At 50.3% G+C, this 14,119-nt stretch overlaps 1 long non-coding RNA gene across 1 annotated transcript; it reads right to left on the bottom strand.

The window, feature by feature from the left end:
* Positions 1 to 11,317: 11,317 nt before the first annotated feature.
* On the bottom strand, positions 11,318 to 13,818 carry LOC148221546 (uncharacterized). Its single transcript, XR_015807827.1, has 2 exons — positions 11,605 to 13,818; positions 11,318 to 11,502 (listed from the first exon to the last, which is right to left on the bottom strand). It is a non-coding gene; the product is annotated as an uncharacterized LOC148221546 (long non-coding RNA).
* Positions 13,819 to 14,119: the final 301 nt, after the last annotated feature.

The raw sequence follows: 14,119 nt of genomic DNA on the forward strand, positions 1-14,119 counted from the left end.
AGGTGCTGGGCTGGCAGGAGGAGAACTGGTCAGGTGAGTTCAGTGCTGTGCCAGGTGCAGGTGTCTGCCAGCCAGGAGAGGCAGGAATTGGCACTTGGGAGGTGCTGGGTCATTTTCTGCCTCAGCCACTCCATTATTCCTGTGCTGGTAAAAGCAGGGAGGACATTTCTCCACCCCTCGTGCCACGGGAAAGGTCAGAGCACAGCTCCAGGAAGAGAGAAATGAGGAGGGTTTGGACCTGGCCAGCTCTGCTTTCCCATCAGCCTGGGTGTGGGTGCACAGGAGAAAACATCCAGGGGTTGGAATTGTGCTGGGGAGCAGAGCAAGGCTGCAAAGCAGGACTTATTCCAGCCACAGGCTTAGGAAAACCTCTGCCTCCTGGCAGATGCTCCTTACTTGGGCTGGGTTTAGGAAAGCAGAGGTGACCAAGCCCTGCTGCAGCCGTCAGTGGAAATAGAGGGACAAGGGTGGGTTTAGCTGCAAGAAACTCTATCCCAGAAAGGGGAGAAGGGAGGGTGAAGAAGGAAATTCATCCTAAACCCAAAACCAGCTCGGTGACCCAAACTAACTCTGCAGAGCTGAGCTCTGCCAGCAGACTCATGGAGCCAGAGGACAGAAACGTCCAAAAAACAGATTTTGGTGGCTGCAAAGTGATTTTGGTGCTGTCAGTGCCACATCCAATGGGCTCTGGGCAGGAAGTGTCACCTTTCTGAGATGCCTTGGCAGTGATTGACCCAAGAGCAATGTGCTGACCCAAACACAGTGTTCCCTGTGGGAACATCCATCCCCACACCCAGGAGTCCCCACCAGCCTGGAGGGAGAGCCAGGAGGAGCCTTTTGCTTCCAGAGGGATGTGGGTTTAGGAAATGAGCTTTTCTCCCACCTGCTGTAGTTCACTGGTTTAAAGGGCTGAGCTGCCAAATCTGACAGGAGCTGGGGGCTCATTAACATGACTGAGGCTTTGGCACTGGAAAGTTTCTCCAGTTCCATTTCCAGGACGCTGAGAGGCCGTGGCAGGAGTTCAAGGAGGGTGGTTTTGCACCCCTGCATTACCAAGTCTAGACACTGCTGGAGCCCTGCAGGCCTGGAGAATCCCTTTTCCCTGCTATTCAACACCCAGCAGCATTCCTGAAGCTGGGAAATATTTCATTCCCTCATTCAGACAGACCCTTTTGCAGCATTGTGTCCCTCCAAGAGCTCCAGCTCCAAAGCTGTGCCAGCAATGCTGACCACATGCCAGCGTCAACTCTTTTTGGACCAAACCCTGCCAGGCTGCTGGGAGGAAAGAAGTAGGGAAGAAAAAAAATTTTAACAGCCTAAATCCTATATTTTCATTCCTACTTGGAATGAAAATGGCAGCTTTGGAGCAACTCTTGAAATATTTGCTTTTAGATGGTTTTGTTCCTCTCTTTTCCTCACTCTGAGCTGACCAGGGAAACCCACCAGGCAGGATTCCCTTCTCCATTAAATGATGCCCAAGAGCTGCTCATCAACATCTGCCACCAGCCCCAAAGGGAGCAGGAGACTTTCTGAACCCAAACCAGAAATTAGAAGCAATTTTAATCTATTCAAAGATTTCTTTTGGGCTTTAACTGTTAAATGCTCCTCCATGAGCTGAGGGACAGCTTGTGCTGGGATAACATTCCAGCAGCTCCCAAAATACAGCCTGGGGGCAAGTCTGGGGAGAACTGGGATTGTTTTTTCCTGCCCATCCCTGGAAATGGGGGTGAAATCCGGGCAATGCCTCCCCACCTCCAACTGTCCAGCCTGCAGGAGCTCCAGTGGTGAGGCCTCAGTCATTCAGCAGCAACCCAAAGGAAAGAAAATCAGCATCAAGTGATGCTTTAGAGTTTCCAGGCTGCCTCTGACAGCACAGGAGCACGTCTGTGCTCTCCCTAAGTGGATTGATAAGCGCTCAGGATCAGTATGAACACATGCCAGATGCTGGGGAATCATCTCCCACTTACAGCAATTACGAGGATGTCCCAGAATCCAATAAAGCAACTGAGAAGAGGAGCATCTGGTGGTGCTTGTCAGGCACAGCGAAATGAATCTGGGTAATAAAGAAGTGTGATTTTCTTCCCCTTGAGTCATCATCTGCCGTTTGGCACTGGTATGTGTGATTCCTCCTCCCCTGGTGGTTTTCCTCGGGAGGAGATGAGCTGAGCATCCTTCCCCAGCAGGGATGAGGAGCTGCTCCCCTTCCCCTGCCCTTGCTCTGCTCATCCAGGGACCAGGTGCTGATCCCCCAGACACAAATCAGCACCTCACACCCCCCAGCAGCCTGAGACATCACCAGGTGAGCTCTTCTCCCACCTCTGACCTCGTCCCCTCCATGCTCCCAGCCCTGGGAAAGGCTCCACAGAGAAGAGAATCAAAGAGTCATGGAAGGCTTTGGCTCGGAAGAGACCTCAAAGCTCACCCAGTGCCACCCCTGCCATGGCAGGGACACCTCCCACTGTCCCAGGGTGCTCCAAGCCCTGATTTTGGACACTTCCAGGGATCCAGGGGCAGCCACAGCTCCTCTGGGAATTCAATCCCAGCCCCTCACCACCCTCACAGGGAGAATTCATTCCTAATACCCCGTCCAAACCTGAATTCTTTCAGTCTGAGCCCATTCCCCCTTGTCCTGTCCCTACAATTCCTGGTGAAGGGTCCGTGCAGTCTCCACACAGCCATCTCCTCTCCAAAAAAAATCCACCACCATTTCAGCTTTAAAAGACAGGCAAAGTGATGAAGCAGGGAAGGTTTCTTCCCACATAAACCAGCCAAAAAATATTCACAGTGCAGAGGGAACACTGTGGATTACACAACACTGATCCCATCTAGCACAAACACTCGACTGATCAGCTCCTTAAAAATACTCCATGGATGATTCCTAGAAGTAATTGCCAGCAAATTTTATTCGTGGGAAAATTCAGCAGAGCTGAGCTATATTTAATAGTGGAAAGAAGATAAAAGTAATCTCCAAAGGTCTGAAAATGCAGACTCTGTGCTTGGATAAACTTCAGTACATCTTCATGCAGTAAATGCCAGCAAAGCTCAGGGATGTTTTCCTCGGTGTGGGCAGCAATTGAGGGAATATTTGGTTTTCAGATCAGAAGCAGCCATTAAAGCATCTTCCCTGAGCTTCTTTTCACCACAAGCTGAAATATTTCATCCAATAACTGGAGGGGGTTGGAGGTTTGATAATTCAGAGCTTTGCAATGAGTGGCACTGCCCAGGCCAGGGCCCTTTCCCACAAAATCTGCTCTTTAATTCCCTCTCTGCCCTCACAAACGAGTTCCACTCCCATTTTCCTGCTCAGAGATTTCTCAGACAACCCTGGGAAGATGAGCTGAGGGAGACCAGAGTAAAGAAAAGTCAGTGAGCAAACACTGGGGACCCTCAGGGCCAGCAAACGTCACTCACTGGGACCTGGAAGCTCCAGCAGCCACAGGGACACCCCAAACCTCCCACCCTGCTCAAATCACCCTGCCAGGAACACTTTCAGAACCCTCCTTGGACAATCTGCTCCTTCTTCCCATTCCATTTTCCTTTGGGGTTTTTCCTAATTTTTCTAATTTTTCCTAAATATTTCCTAATTTTTCCTAATTTTTCTCCCCAAGAAATTTCCTACAAACCTCTGGAAAGTGGCAGCAGCATCCACCTGAAGAGCCCTGAGCAGCCCCAAAGTCACCCAGCACACTCAGAGTGTCACAATGTTAGCTCTGAAATTATTTTACACATCGATTTTTATGTAAATTGGTGCTCACTGTTCACTTCTGCTAAGATTAAAATGCTTGGCATCAGCTCTGGGTTTTCAAGGCTGTGAATTCAATTTGCAGAGGGCACCTGTGAGAGAGGGGGATGTTTGTTTGGTTTTTTTCCCCAAGGATTAATATTGCTTGTTTGGAACATCTTAGAGGATGGGAAGCCATCATTCTGGATCATAGCTTATGTGAAAGACAAAGCTTTTTAAAAAAAATTATATTTGGAGTCAAACTCACCTTACTCCTTTTAGACAGCTGCTGCTTTTCTTCTTAAACCTTTAACTTTGACCCTCCCTGTGTTTAAAATTTGCTTATTTGTGTCCCCAACTCCTGGCCTGAGTCCCTCTTCTATTGCTTGTAGCACAGAGCTGCAACTCCATCAGCTCCACAAAATGTTCTTTTAATGCTCCCACTGGGGGCACATTAAAAATGGGCTTCAAAGTATGAATTTAATGACTTCAGATAAAATCGAGTTCGTGTGCAATATCTGACTCTGAAAGTGTGTGTAAATATTTAATTAATTCATGCAGGGACAGAGAGAAGGGATTTGGGGGGAAGGGAAGGGAAGGGAAGGGAAGGGAAGGGAAGGGAAGGGAAGGGAAGGGAAGGGAAGGGAAGGGAAGGGAAGGGAAGGGAAGGGAAGGGAAGGGAAGGGAAGGGAAGGGAAGGGAAGGGAAGGGAAGGGAAGGGAAGGGAAGGGAAGGGAAGGGAAGGGAAGGGAAGGGAAGGGAAGGGAAGGGAAGGGAAGGGAAGGAGCACTGAGTGCCACATCCAGCCCTTCCTTGGGCACCCCAGAGATTGGACTCCACCACCTCCCTGGGCAGCCCCTTCCAATGCCTGACCACTCATTCCATGGAGGAATTCCTCCTGAAGTCCAACCTGAACCTCCCCTGGTGCAGCTCGAGGCCATTTCCTCCTGTCCTGCCCTTCCAATGTCCCTTTCTGCACTGTGACCTTTCTGTCCTTATCAACACGAGAAGCTGCTCATGTGAGATCCCACAATGAACAGAAATTAGGGAATTCCCATGTCCCACTCTGGCCATGTCCAGCCCTTCCTCTCCACCATCACCCACATTCCAGCAGGCTCCTAAACAACAACAGAGCCAAGCCCAGAGCTATTTTTGCATTGCTGGTGCCCCTCGGAGCCTGTGCCAGCTCCCACAAGAACATCCAGAACATAATGGGACAAACTCAGGCCAGGCAAAGAAAGAGCTCAGTTGTCACCTTGTTTTCAAGGACATTTTGCAGCTGAGCTTCCCCTCCTTAACTGTGTCTCCAGCAAAAGCCAAACGTTGCCACATGAGCCAAAAATCCCAGCCCTTAGGAGATGTGGATCCTCAGGGATCCAGCAGAAGGGCAGCACCCTCAGCTGTGATTACTGCCCTGCAATCTGCATGTCATGAACAAGCTGGGAATTCAGCAGTGGCTGCACTCACTGCTCACAGTTTGATGGGGAGGATGGGCAGCCTTTGAGTGCTGGGTAAATATTCATTTTTGACCTTTTCCTGACAACACACCCTTCACATTTGTCCACAACAAAAAGAGGGATGGAGTGCAGGGCCTGTTCTCCTGCACCCCCCAAAACTCCTGCACCCATCAGCTGGGCTGGGAAGAAAGGTGGGTAATTTAGAAAATGAGAAAAAACTTTAACCACAACTAAAAACTAAAAATCGAGGCTTTTCTCCTCCTGTTCTTTGAGCCATTTGGTGCACAGATGTTTTTAAGAGCTCCCAGAATGTGGCAGTCAGAGCCAACAGGGCACCCACACAATGGCCAAGGGGAAAACTTGCTGTTCTGAGCTCACTTTGGGTGCATGGATGGAATGTTTGTGTTCTGTGCAGTGAAAAACACCGAAAATATTGATTTGGAAACTGCAAGAAGCCCCATCCAACCCACAGAGCACAGTGCCAGGATGGAGGAGGAGAACAAACACCTCTGGTACCCCCAGATCTGATGGAGAAGGTGATCACTTCCAGATACCCAACAGATTTCTGCTCATCAGCTGCTTCCCTCTGGGATTTATTTTTGACTCTCTCAGTGCCTGAGCCAGCTGCTGCCTTCCCTGAGCTGAGGCAGCTGCAAATCCCACGAGGGAGGTGCAGACCAACCTCTGAACCCCCCAAAGGGACATTTTCTATGTCAGAGACAGGCTCTCACTTTCATGGGCAGATTTGGAGCACAGGAGAGAGCGAGGGGAGGTGACCTCGATGTGAGGTGCCAAGGGCAGGTCCCTCACCCCTGTGAGCCCCAGGTGTCCCTCTCCCACCACTGTGACCTTCAGAAATGGCTGCAGGGTGACCTAGGGGAACATCTGGAGCAGCAGGAAGCAAAGAGACAATTCCAGCTGTTTGCAGGAACAGCTGGGCCTTCTCTCACTGCCAATTAAAGAGTTTTCCTGACAGTTTCTTGTATAAATAAATATTAGACATCCCCACACATCAGCAGTTCCACCAGGCAGGACACAAAGGCTCCTCAGCTGTTTGTTTCCCACCATCACAGCAGCCCAAGGGCAGCATGAAAAAATTCCTTCTCTGTGGTTATTGCACACAGCAGATGAACAAATGCATTTGCCTCTGGATGAGCAGCAAGGGCAGAGGAATGAAAAGCACAAGGACAAGAACAAAACCCCCCCAAGAGCCCTTGTAGATCAGTGCAGCAATGGGATTCTCTGGAAATGGCTTTGGCTCCAGCTGAATCCATGTGTGAACAGGAATTGAGTGGAATAATTCACTGTGCACTGACTTTCACCACGGGCCCCAGGATTCAAATCCATGTTCTTTCCAAATGACTGTAATTTCCAGCCCATCTCCTGTGATGAGGCACACAGCCAGCCTGAAATTCCCCCATGGCACTTGGATAAATACTTTAACCTGAGATATAATTTACTAAGATTTAAATGTGAGCTCAGGAAGATCTATTTCTGCTGCAGGAACTTGTGCTAAAATTGGCACCAGCTCTCTCCAAGGCTTTCTCCATCCAACACGTTGGGCCTGGGGGAAAAATCTACCTGTGTCCTTCTCCATGGACTGCAGAGGCTTGAAAATATGGAGAGAAACAGGATCAGATATGTTTTCCACTCCTGGAGGTGCCAGGAGAGGACAACAGGGATTAAACACCAAAACCTGCAGCCCAGATTTTTCCTGGTCTCACTCATTGGTGGCAAAGGATCAATAAGGAAGTCAAGGAAAGACAAAGGTGAAAAACAGCTGAATTTTCTGCTGATAAGAGACCTCTCCTTCTGAGCCCCGTTAAAACCATCCTGACCATTTTCTTGCTTCAAAAAATCCCTTACTTCTGGTTCTCCAGCAGGGCAGGGGGTTTTCTGGTGTGAAATGAGATGAACCAAGTGGAACTGACCCCTACAGCAGCACTGGAGGGCAGCTTCAGTCCAAGATCAGTGCTCTGGCACAAGAATTCATGTTTAAAATGCTGGGGAAATTTTACACAGAGATATTTGAACCTACAAATTGTTGGTGGTCCCAACACCATAATTCCATTTAAATTTGATCTGGACACACGATTGTGCTGAAAACAGATAGAGAACAGTCCCAGGCTCAGCAGGAATTCTGTTACTGCAAGGGATTCACGGATTCTCCTTGGTTTATGTTCTACTGGTTTAAAAAAAACCTCAACATTGGTGTTGCTTTCCAATGAAGTGAGAAAACAGGAAGCAAAGCTGATGAGCAGTTAAGGTTTAAATAGTGTGGTGGTCAGAAAAGCAGAGGAGGTGGCAGGAGATCAGTTTGGGTGTCATCACCCCCATCCTGCAGCCACAACCAGCCTGGCACCCTTAGGACTGGAGCTGTTGCTCTCTCCAAATCCTTCCCAGCTCCTCCTTTTTCTGTTGTTGTTGCTTTCTTACTTAATTTATGCCACATTTATTGCAGAATAAGCCATGGGACAAATCCCTACATGAGCACTGTGTTCCAAAATCGTTGCTTTTATTACCCAATCCTGTGTCCACAGAGACACCCCCCCTAGAAGAGCTATTGCCACCAGTTCTGTGGCCAGCACAGAGCCAAGGTTAAAATGACCCTGGTGACAGCAGAGATTAATATGGGCAGGAAAGGGAAAAACAAACACTAAAAACAACCTCTGGAAAAGCTGAGCAGGGCAGTGGTATCCATAAAGGTGCCTGGGAAGTGGAAGGATCTTCCCCACTGGCTGTGCTCTCACACATCTGACCCCTCTGGAGTTTGCTTTTGACCATCACAATTTATTTGTGCTTGTTAATTAACAATTTCCACTCTGGATTGAGGATGAAAGGGCTTTCCCCCCTCCCCTCAGTACAACAAACACTGAAAACACAATTTGGGATTGACACGTTCACTCCCTTTCCTTTTCTTCCCCTGGCAGTTCTGATACATGAGGGCATTTCCCAAAAATCAAGGTGTAGGGAGGAGCTGGAATAAAACAGCAAAGAGGGAGGAGGAGGAAGAAGGGGAAGAGGAAGAGAAAAGGGAAAGGGAAAGGGAAAGGGAAAGGGAAAGGGAAAGGGAATGGGAAAGGGAAAGGGAAAGGTGAAGAGGAGGAAGAGGAAGATGTTTTCTCCTTCATCCCATAACTGACCTCTTGGCACATCCCTACCTCCTTTAGCAGCTCCACTTTGTCTTCCCACTAAAACCCTCATTTCCCAGCCTGGCTGTGCCTGTGGATTTCCCTGGGACAAGAAGAGCAAACAGCACCCAGGATTGTAGAATTTCCTGTGAATAATTGAAATCAGTGTTCCTGCAGACACTGAGGAGTCAGGCAGCCTCCACCATTGAGGGACACGATGTTCAAGTAATTCCTGAGGCAGATCATTAGCTACTGGGAATTAATGCTGCTCTTTTCTTTAGAAGATTTGCTTTTGAGGACAAAGGTGTCCCAACATCCATCACAGCCTACCATGCCCCAAAACTGGACAGTGGCTGTTTTCTTATGTGGTCTGGATGAACTGGTGCTGGGCTGAGAGCTGGAAGTTTGGGATCCATCTGTGATCTTCCCATCACTGGAAGGAAGCACAAAGCCCTTCATTTTCTCTGGTTCGCACACAATCCTTGTCTCATCCACTGTACAGCTTTTAAATTGTTACACAGGGAGTCCCCACCCCAGCCCTCAGTGGTTTTACTGAGAAACTGAGGAGCTGTTTCAAGATTTGGAAAATGTTACAGCAGCTTCGGAGAGAGGTTCAAACCCTCTGCCCTGGGTTTGGGGCCTGGCCCAGCCAACAGCAAAGGGAACATCTGTGCCTCTTCCCAGCCCTTCTGCCTGCTAACAATAGACAAATAAAATAATAAAAGCTCCTCTCTTCGAAAGCCATTAAAATAAAATAAAAACCCTCTGCAAACAATCTGTGTTTTATCTTCTTAATGGCCCCAAAGCCTCCACTTGTCTACAAAAACAATTTCACTCAGCAAGGGTTGAGGAATATTCCTTTCAAACCGTGCACCAGATGTCCCACGGAGACCACTACACAGTTAACTACCAATAAAAGTAATTCCACAAACCAAATACTCATTAAATAACGCGTGCGCACAGCCCGGCGTCGTTTGCATTGAGGAATGTGATTTGCCTTAATTTAACCTTTAATGACACCAGCGGGCTGTCTCCGTGGCAGGGGTGGCTCCAGCCAGTCCATTGGACAGGGATTGTTTTGTTTTTGCTATCTTGGCACTCAGACCCTATAAACTCAGCCCAGGCTGAGCCCCTGCCCGGCCGGCCAAAATCCCCCGGTGTTGCTCAAGAGGTCGGCGCCATTTTCCGGTCAATCCCAGCGTGTCCAAGACAAACAGCCCTGTGTCAGCTGGGCTCTGTGTCATCCCAGCTCTTCAGGGACACGCAGGTCACCCTTCTCCACCAGCTCGGCCTGCACAGAGCTTCTCCAGGCTCCCAGGGCTGGTGTCCCTCCGTTGGGTTTTGGACAGGAGCGCTGGGAGAGTGGCAGAGCCGTCTCACACCACACAAGGGTTCAGGACTCCTCCCACCCTCCTGGAAGAGGATGGTTTGGGGCTGGGATTGACCATGGAAAGCTGCCACAGCTCCCCAGGATTTTGCTCTAAGCCAGCTCCAGAGATGCTCAGAGGGACAGAGGGAGGGGGAAAGCAAAGCTGTGCTGGAGACCTCAGCACACAAGAGCTTGGACCATGAAGGTGCTTTCCTCCTGTTTGTGCTTAGCTGTGCAAGTTCATTGCCAAGAGGGAGAGGATCCACCCAGATTCCCGAGCCCTGAGCAGCTGGGAGCTCGCTGAGGCCAAGGGATGAGCCTGGAACAGCAGCCAGGAGAGGTAGATGGGAGGAGGGAAATGAAACCACTGGGAGCTGCTGCCAGGGATGGGGAAGTGTTAGAGGTGTCATTCCTGGAGCACCTCTTCCCTTCTGCCTTCCCTGTCCCGGGCTGAAGGAGGCTCCTGACTCATTCCCTCTTTGTGCGTTTCTAAACATTTCCTTTTATACCCTATAATTGCATTTTTGTACAAAAAACCCTCTGGAGTGAACAAACACGCTTCTTTTCTCCAGACTCCTCTCCCATGTGAGTGGAGAGGCACTAATTGCCCTGTCAGGGTCTCCAGGGTTCTCCTCAGCACTGTTAGCTATCAAAAATGTGTTCTTCATTTAAGCACTTGGCCCAAATATTTCATTTTTAATTACAAGCTGAGACAGAGCATGAGACAGCCCAGAGCAACCAGCAGAGACTGGGAAGGGATCTCACACCGTGCTGGGGTGGGAAAGCCCCAGCCTGGGGGTTCAGGCAGAGGGAATCCCCCTGTGAGAGGTGCCACCTTCCTGAGAAACCACCCCCAGCCCTGGCATGAGGCTGTGCCCAGGGTGGGAGATGCTCTTTGGGCACCACAATGACAACCAAAACAACCACCATCATCATCACCATCATCACTACCAACATCACCACCACCATCATCATCACCATCATCACCATCACCACCATTATCACCATCACTATCACTACTATGGCCACCACCATCACCACTATCACCATCACTATCATCACCATCACTACCATCATCATCATCATCACCATCACCACCATCACCATTCAGGCAGAGCCTGCACCTGCTGCTCTGGATCCCAGATGCAGCAGGAACAGGACAGAGCTGCAGGATTTGCTCCTGGCACGCCTGTGCTCCTGTCAGTGAAGCAGCAAGTGCAGAACTTGGCTCCTCCAACTCATATTTTACTTCCCTTTGTGATGTTGTGTAGCTGCCTTGGTGTTTAATCCTCGTAATTAACGGCAGTGAGAAAGGGATAATTCTCATCTCCTCCCTTTTGCAAACATTACAATCTGCAGGGTGGGACCAGGGCAGCTCTGCAGCATTTCAAGTTAAAAAGACAAAAAGCAGCAGACAGAGGCATTCACTTTTTGGCAAGAAAAAGGCATCTGTAAGGAAGATGGGTTTTAAATCCATAATGTGAGAAAGAATTTAAATTACATACTTACTACTCCAAATATTGTAAGTTGCGTGTCTGGAAAAACAAGAAGAATATCCTTTGTTTATTAAAAAATGACTTTGAAAAGGACCTGGCTGGCTTCTATCTGAAATACAAAGGAAGTATTTCTTACTCTGAGATGTCATCATACATTTATTTAAAGCTTTAATGATATGTTTTGGGACATCATCTATGCCTGAACATTTCTCCACTGCAGTTGTCTGGAAGAAGGAGCTTTTTTCCCCCATCTTTAAATAGTAAATGAGGCCAATTATCTCCTGGTAATTCCAAATGGTAATTTGGTTCTGCTGGAGCTGTCAGTGGCCTATCAAAATAGTGTTTCCAGGTTAATTTTAGGAACACATCCATCCCTTCCAGCAGGCTGGGATGAGTTCTGCTGAGCCCTGGGGTGGGAAGTGATGCTCACCTGGAGCCCAGGGACTCTGGATGGGCAGGAAGAGCCAAAACCAAGAATGCAGAGCACGAGGAGATGCCCAGGGATGTGTGTGGGACAAGGTCCAGCAGGATTCCTCTGCTCCAAGGAAATCCAAGCCATGGATGAGCAGGGAAGTATCACTGTGGCACTATGGAGTTGTTCTAAATAATAATAACAGTGATTTTGCATTGCAGCCTGTTGGGAGCTGGCAGTCCCAACTGCTTTGGGAAGGATTGGAGCACTTCAATTTATTACAGATTAATGGGATTGATTTATTATTTTTTTGTTTCTTTTTAATTAACTTCATTAAAAGCCAAACAATCTTCCTGCAGAGCATGCAAACAACAGGGACACAGGCCCAGGCACTGCTGGTTCCTGGTGCCTTTGTCCAGAATTAGCGTTGCAAACCAGCAAAGATTTATTAATGGTTCCTGGGAGAGATTAGCAACGGGGAAACAGCTCAGCAAGGATTAGAGGCCAAGCAAGTATCAGCCAGTTTTTGAGGGAGTGTTTGTCAAAAGTTTCTCTTTGAGTTTGAAGTGATTCCAGGAGTGTCCAAGGAGCTGGCAGCCACGGAGCAGGGTTTGTTCCCGGGGATTCATCCGGGTCTGCTGAATTCTGGGGTTTAACTTCATCTGGGCAATCTTTTTAAAAATAAGTTAAAAAAAAAAAAAAAAAGAAAAAGAAAAAAGAATCCTATTGTTAGTCCCAGGTTGTTGTGGGTTTATGATGTCACTGTTTGGGGAGCTGCCAGGTCACCTGGCCTTGGAGGGGCTGAGGTGTCCCCAGGCACAGTGTGCAGCTGCAGCACACCCCCCTTTGCTCTCCCTAAGCCACCTGACCAGCGAGCTGGCACTCATTTCCTCCTGTTTACATCCAATTTCGTGTCCTGAAAGCTCCTTCTCTCCTCCTGAGAAGGATCAGCTCTGTGGCTTCCCATCCTGCAGACCCCAGCCCAGCCCCTCCAAGCAGAGCCCCTGCTCGCCCCACGCCCCTCAAGCCCTTCCAGTATTGTCAGCGCCCCGAAATTTCCCCTCTTGGCACCTCGTGTCTTGTCTAGAGCTTAAAGGGATCCAAGTGCAATCATTTTACCAATTTTGCTGTCCCCAAAAGCCAAGCAGTGTGGGGAGCACATCCTTTCCTCCCACTGATCCTTGCTTACCTCAGCAGCACCAGCTAATGTTTGTGCTCATAAATCTTCTGTGGAAAACATTTAAAATTTGGTATTACAGAAAAAAAAAGAAGTTCAGAGCAAAAACCCCTAAGCCTGAAACCCAAACTCTTTAAATATCAAAAGACTGAACAATTTTGAAAATGCATTTCAAAAGGAGAAGTAAGAACCGTCTTCCAAATATCAGAGGACCGAGATGAGAGGTGTGCCCCGGGTCCCTGCAGCCACAGCCCGGCCCAGGGGCTTTTCTCTCCTGTTGTGGATCCGAGGAGCATCTGGGAGCTGAGGGCGATGCTCGGGCAGCATCCCTGCGATGCCGTTTTGCTCAGTCCAATCCCCCCCATTCCAGATCCTCCCCTCGCCGCGCTGCGCACAGAACCGAGCCCTGCTCCAGCCAGCTGAAAACATCACCGACTTTCCATTTTCTTTCCATTCTTTCTGTAGTTTATTTTCTGTTCTCCCTTCAGCACGGTGCCGGAGCCAGGCCAGTCTGGTCACGCTCCCCCAGTGCTCAGCCAGTTTCTGCTCCGCTCCCCTCCCTTGGCCCGCTGCTCTCCAACCTCGCTGGGCTGCTCGCCCCGCTCGCCCCAGGATGAGCTCGGTGGGTCCCAGCCCCAGCACATCCCCACGGCCCAGCGAACTGCAGGGAGAAGTTCCCTCAACTATAGAGTTTTTTTTAAGAATTAAGAAAATAGAAGCGGTGTCTGCCAGCGAGCAGCGCGGAGGGGCTGCAAGCCCAGCTGTGGGGGCACAGAGCCCCAGAGGGCTTCCAGCACCCTCTCCCCATTCCCATACAGCCCCCTAGCACCCCATCCTCTCCCCACAACACACAGCACGCCCCAGCTCCTGCTCAGCTCGACGGGCCGACTTTCCACCTTCGGGAGAAGGGACTAAAACCCCGAAGGAGCCGGCGAGGAGGGCGGGCGGGGTACTCGCCACCTGCGCGGGGGCTGCGCTGGGCGAGCGGGCGGTGCTCGGGGGGCGGGCGGCAGAGCCGACACCGGTACCGACACTGGCACTGGCACCGCCACTGACATCGGCACCGACACCGGCACCGGCACTGACATCGGCACCGGGGCACTGACACCGAACCGGCACCGACACCGGCACCGGGGCGCTGTCCGGGACAGGCTGCCACGCACGCTGCCGTCCCCCCAGCCCCGCTCCCCCGCCCCGGGCCCCGAGCGCCCTGCCCGGTCCCCGCCCCGAGGTGCCCGCACCCCCCGGCTCCGCCGCTCGAGCTCCCCCGTGCGCTCTGCCCCGGGAGCCGCCGGCGGCGCGCCCGCCGCTGTCCCCGTCCCCGCGTCCCCATCCCCGCGTCCCCATCCCCGCACC

The sequence above is a fragment of the Sturnus vulgaris genome, chromosome 20, assembly GCF_052056855.1.
Source record: "Sturnus vulgaris isolate bStuVul1 chromosome 20, bStuVul1.hap1, whole genome shotgun sequence".
In the NCBI taxonomy this organism is placed as follows: Eukaryota; Metazoa; Chordata; class Aves; order Passeriformes; family Sturnidae; genus Sturnus; species Sturnus vulgaris.